The following is a 17939-nucleotide window of genomic DNA, read 5'->3' on the forward strand; positions in this document are numbered from 1 at the left end:
ACAGAAAAGACAAAATGTACACAGCAGGAACACATACAAACTGTTTATTCTGACTATAAATGGGAATCAGGATCAAATACTGGACCCTGGAGCTCCAAGACAGGAAGAAAGAAACTAATCTTTGTTGGTGTCTTATGTTTCTGATATTTGCAGGCCAGCATTTTTTATCATATGTTCACAGTAGACTATACACAGTTTCACAGTTAATAGTTTGTTTTCTTGCACAGTAATGTATACAGCTGAAATAAGGAAGCAGATTGCAAGCCACTCCAACCTGTCTAAATATTTGAGAATGTGCTGAATTGTCATTTTTCTGTCTGCTGACAGTTTCCATGCATTTCATAATAATCAAAGTGGCTCAGGCTATGTTTTGGAGCATTCAGGGTGGAGCTAACAACTTATGCAGAACACATTATCAGGGAACCTTCAAATATCTGTCATTATCTGTCATTCTAGAAGTCTTTCTTGGAAGACATAATGATTGTTAGAACAAGTAAACAAATCTCATTTAGTAAATATAGTTTCTGGTGTCGTCAATGGTAAGTAATAGGTAGAAACCTTAGGAAGTCAGGCTGTTTTCCGGAATAAAAGATTACAATAATCCCAGTGCATCTGGTGGGAGTGCATCACTTCAGTATGCTTGATATTTTGCAAAGTCAGTGAGAAACTCCCATCAACATCTGGCATAAATCAGCACTTGGGCGATGTAACTTATTCAGGCATGTCTCTACTTTTTTTTCCCTTTGTTATAAATCACTGCACATTATAATGAATTATACTCCAGAGACTGGACAATTCTCCATCAGCATTGCTCAAGTTTTGCATCATGATTCTGTGCAGTACAATGCAAAAGGAGGTAGGACTAGGGAAATAAATGCAGCAGAAATACAGACATTGTCTGGCAGTTATAAGGATAAATAGCAATTGTAAAGAGATCAAGTCTGTTGTCCAAGCTGCTTGCATTATGTTTTTATCTGCTCTATGAAGACTGGATTACAGGTAGACTGGGAACTCAAGAAAACAATCCAAGTGGTCACTCTGTAGAAAGAAACCCTGCCATCTAGAGGTTGTTTAAGAGAGACTTACAGGGTAGGACTGGCACATTTTAACATCAATCTGGTGGCTGCCTAATGCCTGCAGCCTTGTGTGTGTATATGTGCATGTTTATGTGTGCGTGGATATATGTCTCTGGACAATTATGCTAAAGCTACAAACAAAATTCTTCACAGAGTGGTGCAGTCCAAAGCATATCATCCGGCCAGTAAAAAATAATCTGTATTGAAAAAGTTAAGCGCTTTCGTCCCCATTAAAATAGGGACTTCAATAGAACAAGAAAACATTAACAACTGTTGCTTTTTAAGCATATTTAACTGATCACATGACCATAAACATTTACATGCCCCACTACAACCATCTACAACCACTTTGCTCATAGTAAACATTAATATATGTACATAAAAACACTATATAAAAAAATTCTCTTTTACAAAACAACTGAATATGACAATAAAAGCTGTTTGAATTCCTATTAAATATTCAAAAAGCACTATTTACATATAAAACTAATAACTGGAAGCAGTAAAGCAATCTTTTAACAAAAACTCCTATTTCTGTATATCTTTTTGTAACAAATGTATCTGTCTAATTATGAATACAAAGTAAAAAAGTATAGTTAGTGGGGGGGGGGTTCATATATCTTGTGCCCTTTTCTTTAAAATGGGCATAAGGTTTTCTGATTCATTTAACCCTGGCAACAAAATCTCATTTAATCTAAATTGCCAGTTTAACTCCCTTAATGCTAATTCATTCTCCCTCTTGTCTTTTAGGAAGTTTCACTTTGGTATTCTTGAGGTGGTAAGGAAAAACCCAAGGGGGGGTGGGTGGGAGAATGAATTAGCATTAAGGGCGTTAAACTGGCAACTTAGATTAAATGCGATTTTGTTGCTAGGGTTAAATAATCTGAAAACCTTATGCCTGTTTTAAAGAAAAGGGCACAAGATATATGAACCCCCACTAACTACACTACTTCATGTATATTTTTTTTACTTTTTTACTTTGTATTTATAATTAGACACATACATTTTTTATAAAAAGATATACATAAATAGGAGTTTTTGTTAAAAGATTGTTTTATTACTTCCAGCCTTTACTTTTATATGTAAATGATAGTTTTTGAATATTTCATAGGAATTCAAACAGCTTTTGTCATATTCATTTGTTTTGTAAAAGAAAACTTTTTATGTAGTGTTTTTATATACATACATTAATGTTTACTATGAGCAAAGTGGTTGTAGTTGGTTGTAGTGGGAAATGTAAATGTTTATGGTTATGTGATCAGTTAATTATATTTAAAAAGCAACAGTTGTTAATGTTTTCTTGTTCTGATGAAGTTTCTAGTTTAATGGGGATGAAAGCGCTTAACTTTTTTAATAAGGATTATTTTTACTGGCCGTATGTTATGCTTTCGACTGCACCACTCCGTGAAGAGTTTTGTTCATAGTTTTGAGTTGTCTTCATGGTTTAGTGCTATCTGTGTTTAATAATTGTACTAAAGCTAGCAATATGGCAATAATACATAGATGGGTAAAATATCAGTGCTGAGGAGAAAGACACATTTAACTTTCATATTACACTCACTCTGAGCACCAGACATTCTTTGCAGCAGGAATTGTACTTTAGTGGCATTTGAAAATAATATAAATATATTAATATCCCTGTACTGCCTAACCATCACTGTAGTCCCGGCAAATTCTCTGCCACTTTCACTTATTCCATCATTTAAGACTTTCAGCAACTCCTGACACCCTATTCAGCCATCTTGCTTTTTTTCAAGGTACAGTCTCACCTCTCCATGGAATTAAACCTTGTGGCTATTAACAAACACATATGTATGTATTTAGTTATTTATTTATTCATTTAGCATTTCTTTACCTGGAAAGTCTGATAGGAACAGAGCCCATTTTCAGAGGAGGCCTGGGGAGAAATGCTCCAGATACATGTCTTTAGAATATCACTATCAAACATATGGACTAGACGTTTGTGTCACTTAGGTGTTATTTGTTTGTTTGTTTGCTTGCTTATTTACTAACTTACTTATGCATTACATAACCAGGAAAGAACAGCTGAGCAGACCCCTTTCTGGGGGCAACACTTGGGCACAGCTGACAGAAAAAGTGTACAAGCAGACATTAAATATTTACAGTGGTGAGAAAATAAGGACGAGTGTGATTCACACAAATAATGGCTACAATTTAATGGCACACAGTAGGTTCACAGTACTGATGTTATTACTGGATTTGTCAGTATACTCATGAATTCTAGCAATTTATCATGTTATGCAGAGTCTGGCAACTCCAAGATGAGATGAGAATAGAGCAAATTATTATGGGAAAGAAAGTTAGATGAGAGAGGACTTAATAGAGAAAAAAATAATAGTACAAGTGGAGCAAGACAAGACAGGAGCAATAGGAAAGAGATAGACAGGAGTGAATTCGTATGATGGTAGATGTTTTGTGGCAGATTAAGTAAAATATGGGCAGTTTTTCATAATATCAGGTATAAGCAGCTGCTCAGTTACAAAACAAGCATTGCATTAGTTCAGTATGTGATGCAAGTTTAAATTGCCTAATACTTGAGATTTGCTTCATAAAAGGTGGGAGTAAGTTCCACAGTTTGGCTATTTATGTTGCATACAGTGAGCCTCCATGCTGGTTTTGTTGCCCTAACCATATTGATGAGCATATAAGGTCTTATAGTCCTGGACAGAGTATACCACTGAATAAGCTGTTGGGAAGAAGGATCTTTGTGAGGGTGAGAGATGACCCTGTGAGCAGCTCTTTTTAACCAAGAAGAAGTAACAAGATGAGGCAGCTCAAATAATTGATAGGAGTACATCACAGTGAAGAGTGACATTTGGCAGATTGGCAGTAAGCTTTTATTCTAACAGTGTTGTAGATTAGTTTGTTAAGTGGTATGAAAGGAGCAGGAGAAGCATGCATGAGATGAGAAAAGACTGGAATGGGCAATGATTAAATTAGCTTTTCCTGTGTTTAACTGACACTGAGTTTTAATTGAATATTGCACCAGACAAAACAAGTCCTCTAAAGCTTCATCTCAACTAAGCAAACAATATATTTTTTCAAGCCACCCCCACTCTATGTTACTAATATATACTTACTCCACTTTCATCTAGCCCTAGGAGAAGAAAAGCCTAAAATCTCAAAATCACTGGCAGTGCACAAATAGAAATCACAGTGCTAGGAATTTCAAGTGTTAAATGCAATCTGGGAATTCAGTCATTCAAACAGAAAAAAATGAGACCAAAGGCATTCATTTTACACTTATCCAAGTGGAAAGAAACTATTAAACTCTCCCGACCCATAAATAATTGCTTTACTCTACAAAGGGAGACCAGATTTTGACTTTTTTTTAGTTGTTTTCATGTAGTAGTCATACATTAAATGATTTTTACTGAGAACCCCCAGCAACTTTACATTATCAGTGAGTTCAGTATATGTATCCTTACTAGAATGAAGAAATAAATCAGTCATAAACATGGAAGGAGTTTCCTAGAATTTTGAAATTGCATTGTTTTTGAAAAGTACCTGCTTTAGAAAACCAAGACTGTATACAAGAAAAAAAAAAGAGTTGCAGTAGGAAAATTTAATTTTGTTTTAAAGTATTTGGCAGATTCTAAGGCTATGTCATCAACATATGAATGATTTAGGCAGGATAGCATGTGGTAAGCATGTCATTAACAAAGATATTGAACCGCAGTGATCCCAGTTTAGACTCCTGAAGGGCCTTGCTGGATGACAGACAGCAACATCACAATTGACTGCTTAGATGTCCTCAAAAGCTAGCAGGAAAACTAGTTATCAGTGGTAGAGAGCAGTCTAGGGGCTGCAAGTTGGATAATAATACTGGGTCAAGGATCCCTAATCTTCTTCTTCTTTCGGCCTTTTCCCGGTTAGGGGTTGCCACAGCGGATCACCTTGTCAGTGGAGTTTTACGGTGTTGAGTTGCCAGCCCGGTGCCCAACCTTCCACAGAAGGCACACTCACATGCACACCTAGGGCCAATTTAGAGTGTCCAATCCACCTGCAGCATGTCTTTGGGATGTGGGAGGAAACCGGAGCACCCGGAGGAAACCCACGCAACCACAGGGAGGACATGCAGACTCCGCACAGAAGGCACCCCAGCCGAGGATCGAACCGGAGAACCTCTTGCTGTGAGGTGGCAATGCTAACCACTGCACCACCATGGCCGCCCCGGTCAAGGATCCCTAATAAAATCTCAAAACTCGAATTAGCAAGTCTAGAGATAATCAAAAAATAAGACCAAAGAGTCAGGAGAAGAACAGATATCAAGCATTTCTCTTCTGCTTTAAACTTGTTTTTGCAGGAGCATGACCACTGCACAGCTGATGTGGGGTCAAGACTCCTCACACCCCCAAACTTATATATGCCAGCTCTGAGACTGCATACCTTAGAGAAAAGGGAATATTTGGAGAAATGGCAAAATCAGACTTAATATTTGTAAGTGCAGATTTTGGGCTATTCGGTTTCCATGTCTCAAGACTTGGCAATGCTGTTCCCAAGATTTGTAATAGTTTCTTCGGGTAAGACATTGTATCAAATATCTTGGAATAGCATGTACCAGCATTTTTTGTCATTATTTCTATGGAAAACACTTTCTATGGATGCCATGAGATCCTTCTTGTATGAATGCAAATCTATCTTACAAATAAAAGAAGCATCATACTCATTCATAGAAAGTCAGAATGATGGCATTACTTTGAGAGACCATGGTTTGGCACTACCATAAAGAAGAGGGCCTTCACTATGCCCAGGCCAGTAACATGAAATTGACTACCCAGAGAAATACATTATCATATAACATTGGAGGGCTTCAAGGCAAAGCTAAAGGAACATTTACTAAAAGAAATTGCTTGCAATTGATTTTGCTACACTGGGTAAGTTGCTTAAAGCTTGTAAACTTAAAGTAATTGGAATATTTACAAGTATTACACATTGGTATCCCTCTGCTAAGACAACTCAACACAGTAAATGCAATATATATTGTACATATTTTCACATTGTTTGAAACATTGTGAATACTTATGTTTCTTTCCACCCCTTTTCTGAGAGTAGTTTCTTTTGATGTGCATTTTTATTTTTGCATGAAGTAAGATGTACATTCATGTTTGTTGATGTGTACTTTGCTCCTCTTGAGCGTGGGTCATGGCTGAAATAAGCCAAATGACCAGTCTATTTACACGGTTACAGAATTTCAAATATAAATAAATAAAATAAGTTATGAGGTTTGAGATAATCTGTGATTTATCAGTTTATCTCATTAATATTTTGGTGGCAAGGTTGCAACAATGACACTAGACCTACAGTCAACAAGTTCAGTAGATGTACCTCCCTGTGAAAGAGGATAATGTTTGTTTTTCGGCTCCCTGGTACATGGCTTTCTTTGATCGGTTTATTTATAAGAATAAATACTTGATAGATTAGGATACCTGAAGCCAATTTTCAATATTACAGTGGGATACTATCATATGCCTGTCAGTTGGGCTTTATTTTTTTTCAGGAAAGTGCAAACAGGATCTAATAGGATGGAAGCTAAAGGTAGAAGGTCGAGACTGATCATTATGACACTTTGCAGTGTAGGCTGAAAAATGACATGGATTGTGCTAAGTGGAGATACCTGACTCAGTAATTTCAGTGAAATGTGTTGGGAACTAAATAAGACTATGACTTTTTTCCTTGGGATTGTCAATTGTAAAATAAAGTGCTAGTGAGTTCAATAGTTATTTTCACATAGATCGAAACTACCAGCTTTTTTGTTTACAAGGATAGCTAATTTGATTTTCTTTTACAGGTCCAGCTAAGTCTAATCTGAACTGGTAGTTTTGTTGTAGTGGTAATCTTTCCAAGCTCTGACTCCTTTTTTCATAAATACTTTGATACCTTTTGTTACCCCTAGCACAGCTTTACTCCTTTTCTTCCAGGAGGCTGAAGGTCATTTAAGATATAGATGATGGGGGTACTGAAGTGATTGACCACTTTCTTTTAAGGGGAAGATATTTTAATGGGAACCAATAATATTACCATAATAATGAGAGAATATATCTCTTTGGAATAGATTTTTCATGCTAGGTTAACATGTCCAGAATTTCCACATTGGATCATCACCATATCAGATGGTGGCTACTCAAACTATCAGGTAGGAAACATGAGTTGGCAATATTCTCTGTGTTAGTGTCTAAGTACCAGTCCAAAGTACTGGCTTTTCCAGAGAATGCATAATATCTGGTGGGGGAGGGACCTGATTGAACCTGATAGGCTTGGGTGAATGAGGGTTGGCTGTTGGTGAAACAACCATCAGTCTTTTGATCAGCAAGTAAGATGACTGCAGTTTTGATGTTATGGTTCAGCTAGGAGTGACTTCAAAGCATCAGGGGTAAGTAAACTGAAACTAAAGTGCTAGCCTTACAGTTGCTTTACTTTACTTGTGACTAGGATTTATTCTAGTTCATTAAAATTTGGGATCTTGGTTAGAGAAAGCATACAATTTAGGCAAGTCTTATAGATATTCAGTACATCACCTGTACATATTGGATCCACCACGTGCACGTTTTAAATCTGTTTTGTCTAATAATATCATAGTCCTCTGGAATAATCTTGTTTTCTTCAATGTGTCCTTTTAGACATGTCTCTTTGACTTCTGCTTTGCCCGGGGAGCTTAAGGAAGTTCATTTGTAGAATTAACTAAGTTCATTACTTAAGCTACACGTTTTTTGATTCAATACTTACTGAATGAAGAAAGACTGATGATGAAAATGTTCCACAACTAAAATATCCTGTGCCATTTTAATATGTTCTTGTGACAGCAGGGCCTGCAAAGGCAAGTCCCTTCCATGGGAAAGCAATAGAGAGTAAGTATTTGCTGCATAAATGTGTTGCATTGCTTTCGTATGCTCCATTTTATGTCCGCCCTTCCTACTTAGCAAACATGCAGTCTGCTATCTAACTCTTGTTAAATCTGTAGGTATCATAAATAACAATGACGCCAACTTTTTCTCACAACTTGCTACCAAAAATAATCTTTTTACTGCATAACAGTCTATATGTTGGATACTTCCAAATACACCCATTTAGAACTTGTGAGCATAACTTGTATCTTATGTGCTCTTACCACACAGTGTTAAGTATGAATACTTCTATATTTATTTATTTACGTATGTATATATTTATTGATTTATTTCTTCATTCATTTATTTAGATCTTAATGGCATTTATTCCTTTTGCATAATGAAAACCTTTCACTGTACAGACTTTGTGTAAGATTGTACACCTTTACTGTGAACTTTCATTGTACTAATTGTGTTCCTAGTTCTGCTGTTGCAATTATGCCTGTTTTTATTTTCATTATCTTAAACAGAATATGACCATTTTAATGTAAATTCCATTCACAACTGTAAACCTGTATTTCAAAGATTACTTTATTGTAATTTTTAGAAGGTCTGCCATTGGGCCCAGGTCATGGCTGAAAAGGGTTCTAGGACCAGCCCACCTACCGGTTAACAGATTCAACTAAAATAATAAATATGCATGTGTATGAATAGTCAGATATGTGTGTGTGTGTGTGTGTGTGTGTGTGTGTGTGTGTGTGTGTGTGTGTGTGTGTGTGTGTGTGTGTGGACTTCTGAATGTCCAAAATGCAGAAAAAACTGCACTGAAAAATGTACTTAAAGTGGGATTCATCAGCATTGAAGAAATTCTAATCTCCTCACAGCACGGCAACCTTGAAGTTGATAATATTAAGTAAGTGGGTGTAAAGGACAAATCCCACTACCCAGGGCTATGGTAGCTTTAGCTCCATAAAGTATGCAATTCCACCCCCCTCCTGAATTATTTTTTTTAATTCAAGCAAAATTAAATGTATTTATTTTCTAGTCACATCATTAATTCATGCTGGAAAGTATACACTTGCTGCAAACACCACAGCAATGAGAAGGTATGGAGACTGAAAGTTATTGAATGCGGAAAACTCCCCTTCCTTACAGTGCAAATTACCTCAATGAGTAACGGAGTAGCTGAGCTATGGTAACAGTTCTAATAAAGCTGTAAGTGAAGTTCATACGAGGTGATTGTTATGTCGCCTGAAGAAAACTATAAAACAATTAAGACAAGAAGTGTCACAGTTAGAAGAATACAGAAGAGAGAACAGATAAACAGAATGCTTAGAAAGATAGACATGATAAATCAATGTGCAGTATTAGAACAGACCAGGATCTATTGTACACTGTTGTAAATAATTTAACTAAAATATCAGCACAGGCAGAAAAAAAAATAGAAAATATGCAGATAAATATAAAGCAAAAGTGCAAAATAAGCAATTCATCAATGATCCAAAAAAAGTTTTATAGAGAATTAGGGAAGAAAGCTAAAGGAATACAAACACCAAGAAAAAAAAAGAAAGAAAAAATAGACAAATTTGGGGGAAATGTCTATGAAGACCCTGTGTAACATAACAAAGATGCTGAATGGATAGAAGAAGTAAAACAGAAAGAAGTTCCAATGTACAGGATATGAAATGGGATGAAGAAATGGCCAAAGGAACTGAAACAAAGTTAAGAAAAGCTCCTAACTGCGAAACCCCAGGCCCAGATGTGTCCTAACTTCTGGCTAAAAGAATTAACATCTTTATGTGAAAAGTTAACCATGAGTAAGAACTACTTATAAGTGCACCCTGAACAAACACCAACCTGTGACAGAAACCTGGTTCAAGGCTCCTGAGAGCACCCCAGCGCTATCAGGTTTTACCTCATATCATGCGTTCCGGCCCCAAAATCCGGACAATACCAAGAAAGGAGGGGGGGTATCCATATTCATCAAGGACACCCACACCTCAAGACTGGTGGCAACGCACGATGCATCGGAGACCATCCAGGTGCAATTAACCATAGGCAAGACTGCTCTGCAAATTGTAGCATGTTACAGGCCACCCTCACAAACTCAGGAACCTCACATGGCCTTCCTGAAAACACTAGAGGGGATAAATGTATCACCAAACACCATCATACTAGGTGACTTCAATTACCCTAATATAGACTGGGAACACTACTCAAGCCCAAACACCCTAGCCCAAAAGTTCCTGGAATTCATAAACTCAAATGCCATGGAACAACTAGTCACCATCCCCACAAGAGGAGATAACATACTTGATCTCATCATCATGAACATGGGAGCACAATGTTCAACACCGGAGGTGTACCCCTCACTGGTGAGATCAGACCACAAACTAATCTCGCTGGAGGTCCTCATCCCACCCCACCTGAAATAAAAAGACCACAGTAAAGAACTTCTCAAAGCCGACTTCACACTTCTAAAGACTAGTGTGGTCTCCTTTAAGGCCCCGAGCGGCGGAAAACAGTACTCAAGCCACTGAATCACTTACAAATGCCTTCTACCAGCACCTGCAGGACTGCATGGATAAGGCAATCCCAAGCAAAACAAAGACTCTTTGTACCAAAGGCAAGCGTCCAGTCTGGTGGACCCCAGCCATAAACAAACTCTACAACAAAAGGAGGAAGCTACTACAAGATAGAGCAAAATCCTTAAAAGGTAAGACACCCTTGATCACTATAAGTAAAAACTAAGAGCTCTCATAAAATCATCCAAAGCAAATTTCGAGAGAAAAATAGCTAAAGACTCAAAAGATAATCATAAGGCCTTCTTTAGCTATGTTAGAAACCTGGGAGGAAACTCCCAGATATGCTCAGAGCTAGTTCAAAATGATGTGAAGATTACTGATCCTACAGACATTGCCAACATACTGGCTGACAGGTTCAGTGCAAACTTCTCCCCCCCCCCCCCCCCAAAAAGAGAGATATCTATACCAAACGATTGCAGCCCCCCAAACATCTCCCCCACCCCAATGAGAACTGCGCTCTCCAAAGCAAAACACAGCATCCATGGGACCTGATGGTGTCCCCGGCTGTGTGCTCCATGAACTCAATGAGGAATTAAACCCACAGCTAGGACAGCTGTTTAATCAAAGTCTTACCTCTGGATACATACCCAGGGAGTGGCGCACTGCAACTGTGGTACCACTTCACAAAGGCGGTGCCTCCACCGACCCTGGAAATTACCGCCCCATTAGCTTGTCAACCCTTATCTGCAAAGCCATGGAGAGGATCATAATGGACCTCATAAATAAAGACATAGGAATTTGCAGACTTTGGATCCAACCCAGTTTGGCTTTGTCAAAGGCAGATCATGCCTTTTAAACTTGGTTGACTTTTTCGAAACAGTCACCAAAGCCATTGATGAGGAAAGGCAGTCCATACAGCCTACCTCGATCTGGCTAAGGCCTTCGATACAATACCCCACTCGGGTATCATTGAAAAACTCATCAGCTTAAATGTCAACCCATACATCACAAGATGGGTTGCAAACTGGCTGAGTGACAGAACCCACAGGGCCAGAGTTGCTGGCGCCATGTCAGACTCAAAGCCTGTCACAAGTGGTGTCCCACAGGGCTCAGTCCTGGGCCCACTCTTGTTTGGCATCTACTTTTCCAAGTACAAGCAAACACAGGAGGGTTATGGCTGACAAAGTTTGCAGATGACTGCAAACTGGGCCATAGTAGAAAACACATCTGACACAGATATCCTTCAGAAGGGTCTCACAGAAATGGATAACTGGTGCCAGAGCCACGGCCTAAAGTTAAATGCCAAAAAATGCATAGTCATACCCTTCGGGAAAAACAAGGTTACCCCTAGCTACCAAATAGGTGGCAATCCACTGAACACAGAAGAAGTTATCAGGGACCTGGGGACCCAGGTTGATAGTAGTCTGTCATTCGGCACCCATGTAGCTAAAGTAGTTAGGAAGACCTTCTACATTGCCCACCTTATCATGAAGGGATTCTCATCTAGATCAAGGGAGGTCATAGTCTCCCTTTACTCATCACTCATCAGACCAATGATTGAGTACAATGCCCCATTCGCAATGTATCTGACCCGACACTTGCAGCAGCTGGAGAGGCCACAAAAGTTCCTCACCAAAAGGATAAAGGGTCTCAAAAATCTGTCCTATGCTGCCCGACTGAAAGAACTCCAGCTCTATTCAGTCGCTTACCGCTTGCTCAGAGGTGACCTTTGCCTAACATACAAGGCCATGTCAAACCCAGATTTGATGAATATGCTTCACCTCAAAAAATCTAGATCCATCAGAGCCACAAGGGCGGGAGACCTAAACCTTGACACGGCTATTAATAGGACGTGCTGGAGGGATAGATTCATCACCCAAAGACTCCCTATGCTGTGGAGCAAAATCCCAGTACATGTGAGGCAGAGCACCTCGCTGGCCTTGTTCAAGAGAAATCTTGACCAATGGATGGGAGATCGCAGATATACCCCAGGGATTACCTCAGTGTCACTGCTCGACAGAGGCACAGCAAAATAATGGGTATAGTTCCCCATACTAAAGGGGTGGCGTAAGCCACAAAACGATGGGCTAGGCTTGTAAATGCCCTCGGGCAGATAGCCTAGTATGAACCTATGAACCTATGAACCTATGAACCTAGTTAACAATAGGAAAAAATGATATTCCTCCTTAAGAGTGAACCTGCAAGCAATCCTAAAAACTATAGACAAATAACTTGCCTTTTGATAATGCATAAAGTATATACTGGAACTGGTGCTGACAGAGTTTACAGTCATTTAGAAGAAAACTCAATCATGGCAATAGAACAAAAGGATAATAGAAAAAAGTCATGTGGAACAATGGATCATCCATTGTTAAAGTCATAATTGAAGTTTGGCAACAAACCAAGTTGTCCCGGGACATCTTCATGAGGGGTTAGATAGATAGATATTAGTGGGTGTTAGGTGAGCTGGGGAAGTGAAAGGGTTAAGTGGAGGCAGGGAGGATTGGGAGGAAATGAGATAACGGTAGGGAGGGGCTTAAGAGGTTTAGACAAGTGTAGCTGGGAAAGCAATCACATTTGGCATGAGCTTGCTATGGCAGGTTCTACATCCCAGATGACCTGTGAGTACTGGTGTGTTTAGGTAGGCCTGGGAATGGTTATGTAGGCAAGAAGTGGGTGATGCTTGTTAACATGGGTTTAGGGTGTGGATGTTTATTGTTTGGTGGGACTTGTTGGCTGTTAGTATAATTACATTCATTTAGTGTAATTACATTAATTGTCTGATTCCCAAAGGCTTGTTTTAGTATTAATATGCTCTCCACTAAGTCTTTAGAGTAAGCTGTGTGGGATGTGATCTTTTGCTTGGATGTTTCCCGTTCTGCGGTTTTAAGTCTTCATCTTTGTAAGCTTGTTGGTGATTTTGTGTGTGAATGTTGGGACTGGTGCTTGGTTAGCTTTACTTATTTCTGGTTTGTGTTGGCATTCTTGTTTGGTGAGGTGTAGTGGCGTATGGTGGAGTGTTGTTGTTGCTTTGTTTCTTAACGAGAGTGGATGCCTGTTTTGTGGGTTGAGAATTTCCTCAATAAGGAGCTATTGTCAGTTTCGCATGCGTGGGTAGGATAATGGCCATAGGGGAGGATTAAGGTAGGGCCTGGGGCCTGGTTAATTGTGCTTGGGTTGTTTAAAAAAAAAATCAATGAAAGGTCCTATTATGGGAATTAGTTGTGGTTCATTTTTTTGGAGTGGGTTGAGGTGAGGGGAGCTGTTGTGGCTGCCACGGTTTCAGGCCCATTCTGTTGTGGTGATCAGTGGTGCTGATGGGGATGGGTGAGGTGGGGGGTTCCGTGCAGGTGTTCCTGCTCATGTGAGGTGCGGCTGTCCAGATTGCCGCAGGGTGTCCTCGTTTGGCTCATGGTTTGGTCTGTTCTGCATGAGGTTGGGGTTTTCAGGATTATCACTGGGGATCGGTGGAACTGGGTGGGACTGTGTATGATTCTTGGGCTTGATGTCCTGGTTCTCCATTCTGGCCTTCTCACAGGAGTGGTGGATTTGGGTGGGTGCTGATTGGTTTCCTGGGGATTCCATGTGGTGATGTCATTCCTTTCTCGGCGGGGAGTGGAAGTACTATATTCTTGTGATTGGACAGAGTACTATTGTGACCTTTTAGTCCTGGAGGACATTTTGGAATGATAATAATTTAAGAATGCCTAAACTGAGAAGGTGCTATTCCTGAAATCATTGATAGGTAAACTAGTGAAAGACTAAACTTTTGTCTTATGAGGCTTTGCTATTGATGGAGCTGATATTATAAGGAATGTAGGTACTATTCATGTTAGGGTATAGTTTCCTGTCTATTTTTCCTAAATAGTGTCCATATTGCAATAGATTGCCCAGTAGTCATTTCTTCTTTTTCTCATGCTGGTGTCTGGATGGTGTCCTGGGTTTTCTGGTGGCTGGGCTGTGCTTGGCAGGCTTGCAGGTGGCGGTTTGTGGTGTTTTATGGGTTGCCAGAGTGGTGTGGCTCTTGGCATGTGAGCATCTGCGGTCAGCCTTGTTCTCATTAAAAAAAATATAAGGGAAACTCTCAGAGGTACAGGATCACACAGAGTTGGCGTATTTGGTTGCATGTTATCCTATCACATCTGACAGCTGCTGCCCCAGCATGATGGTTATCATAAGTTCATAGGTTGGTACTAGGCTATCAGTCCTAGGGCCTATACAAGCCTAGCCAAACAGTTCCCCAGATATTTCTTCCCACAATATTTACTTCCCTGGACCCCTGTCTAGCAGGGCAACTGACATGATCCCCTGGGTGAATTTCCTATCTCCCATCCAATCATCAAGGTTCCTTTTGAAGACGGCCAAGGAGACACTCTGCTTGATATGTATGGTCAGTCTATTTAAGAGTATAGGGAGTCTCTGGGTCAGGAGCCTATCCCTCCAGCATGTTTTGTTCATTGTAATGACAAGGTTTAGATCCCTGGAGCATGTGGCTCTGAGGGACTGGGATTTCTTTTAGTGGAGCATGTCCAACAGCTCAGGGTTTGACATGGCCTTGTATGTTAAGCAGAGATCGCCTCTGAGTAGGCGATATGCCACAGAATATAGCTAGAGTTTTTTTAGACAGTCAGCATAGGGCACCTGCTTTAGGCCTGTGATTCTTTTAGTGAGGTATTTCTGTGGCCTTTCCAGCTGTTGCAGATGTCTTGTGAGGTACATACCAAATGGGGCATTGTACTCTATAATGGGTCTAATGAGGGATGAGTACAGTGGGACAATGACCTCCTTTTTTCTAGATGAAAAGCCCTTAGTGATGAGGTGTGCCACATAGAAGGATTTCCTGACTGTTGTGGCAATGTGGTTATTGAAGGTGAGACCACTGTCCACCTGTGTCCCTAAGTCTCTCATCGCACTTTCAGTGTTTAGTTTCCTGCCATCTATGTGGTAATTCATGGTTACATGGTTTTTCACAAAAGGGATAACTATACATTTATTGGCATTAAACTTGAGCCCATGGCTCTGGCACCAAGCATCTGTTTCTGTAAGGCTCTTTTGTAGAATATCCACATCATTTGGGGATTCAATAATGGCTCCCAGTTTGCAGTCATTTGTGAACTTTGTTAGACAGAGTCTCTTAGTGTTGGCCTGTACTTCAAAGAAGTAGATGCCAAACAAGAGCAGTCCCAGGACTGAACCCTGAGATACTCCACTTGTCACTTGTCTGGAGCTGGATTTGGAGTCGGCTACTTTTACAGTCTGGGTTCTGTCAGTAAGCCAGTTGGCAACCCATCGAGTGATGTAGGGATTTATGCCCAGCTTAGTAAGTTTATCTATGATTCCAGAGTGGGGGATGGTGTCGAAGGCCTTGGAGAGATTCATGTAAGTTGTGTGGACCACCTTACCCTCGTCCACAGCTCTGGAGTCTGATTTGAAGAAGTCAGTGAGGTTCAGAAGACAAAATCAGCCCTTTATGAATCCAAACTGGGTGGGGTCCAGTGTTTGAAGGTTGCCAATGTCTTTGTTTATAAGTTCCATGTTAATGCATTCCATGCCCTTGCAGATCAGGCACGTCAGACTGATGGAACGGTAGTTCCTGGGATCCAAGGTGGATCCCCCCCTTGTGGAGTGGAATAACTGTAGCTGTCCGCCACTCAGTGGGCATGAAGCCTGAGGTGAGGCTATGATTAAACATGACACTTAGGTGAGGTGCCAGTTCATTTTGTAGTTCATGTAGTAAACAGTCCAGGATGTCATCTTGTCCCATGGATGCTGTATTCTTAGCTTTGGAGAGTGCGCTTTCTACCTGTGTGGCTGTGATTACTGAAATTTGGCAATCCTTTGGTATTGAGATGAGCCATTTAGGGGGTGAGAGGGGGGAGAAGTTGGCATTAAATCGATCTGCCAGGATATTGGCAATATCCTTGGGATCAGTATATTTATTGCCATTCTGTTGTAGCTCAAAGCAGATCTGAGCATTGCCATTTAGATTATTGACATAACTATATAATGCCTTGTGGTTGTCTTTGGAATCTTTGGCAATTTTATTTTCTTAACTAGCTTTGGAGGATATTATGAGGGATCTCAGCTTCTTACTGAGTCTGGTAACGGAATTTTTTTGCATCCTGGGATTTTCCGCTTTTCTGCAACAGTTTCTTCCTTCTGTTGTATAGTTTGTTTATAGCAGGGGACCACCAGATTGGCTTCCTTTTTTGGAGGAGAGCGTCTTGGTTCTATTTGGGATGACACGATTCATAAACAAGTGGATTTGCTCGTACAGTGCCTTAGTGTAGGATTCAGCAGTTGAACTTTCAGCTCCTGTCTGCAAGGGTGCCATGAAGTTTGTCACTTCTGACTTAAGTAGCATGAAGTTGGCTTTGTAGAAGTTTTTTACCAAGGTTTCCTTACTGGGAGTGGGGCTGGGATGTGGATGTCAAGGGTGATTTGCTTATGGTCAGACCTGACCAATGAGGGGATGACCACTGGTGTGGAGCATCTATCTCCCATGTTGGTAATGACCAGGTCTAGGATATTGGAGCCCCTGGTGGGACAATGGATTAGTTGGTCCAGGGTGTTGGAATTTATGAATTCCAAGAACCATTGGGAAAAGGTGTTGGTACCCAAGTAGATTTCCCAGTTAATGGCAGGGTAGTTGAAATAACCCAGTATTAGGGTGTTTGGCTGTATCTTAATATTTTCCAGTATGTTTAGAAAGGTGTAGTGAGAATCTTGGGGCATGGTTGGGGGATCTGTAGCAAGCTACAATTTGGATTGCAGTCTTACCTATTGTTAGTTGCACCTGGAGAATTTCAGATTCATTGTGTTGGGCAGCTAGCCTGGAGGTGTGAATATTCTTGTTGAATATGGACACTCCTCCACCTTTAGTGTTTTGGTCTTGGTTTGGTGGCCGAAAAGTGTGGTACAAGTTGTAGCCTGGTATTGCAGGGGAGCTCTCTGGAGTCTTGAACCAGGTCTCAGTTACTGCACAGATATCGATGTTCTCCATTTTTAGGAGTGCCTTGAGAGAGTGCATTTTGAGGTTTAGACTTCTAGCATTGAGTAGCATTACCTTCAGATTTTGCATGCTTGTATCTGTTACAGTGATGATTTTGTCCTTTGAACCTTGCCTGAAAAAGGCACTACAGGGGTGACAAGAGCTTTAGCCAGTAACCTGAATCCCAGGGGTGACAGGTACAGCCCATCTCTGAAAAAGCATCTAGCCAGACAGATACTGTATCCCCTTTGAATGATACCAGAAGCTTAGCCAATTGCTGAAGTCAGTCATTTTGTCCTTATACTGTAGTATCATTCTGGGTGAAGGCAGGATGCTACTCAAGGCTAGGGTCATATCTGCCTGGGCCACATGATTCAAGAGCTCTTCCATGTCTCTTTTCATGTAACCCAGGGAGGTACGTCTCAAGTCATTCACGCCAACATGGATAATGACAGAGTCATATTTGTACTTGTGGAGTGACTTGAGTGCATGCGTTATGTGG

This window comes from Protopterus annectens, chromosome 4.part1 (genome assembly GCF_019279795.1).
Source record: "Protopterus annectens isolate FY-2018-M chromosome 4.part1, PAN1.0, whole genome shotgun sequence".
Taxonomy (NCBI): Eukaryota; Metazoa; Chordata; order Ceratodontiformes; family Protopteridae; genus Protopterus; species Protopterus annectens.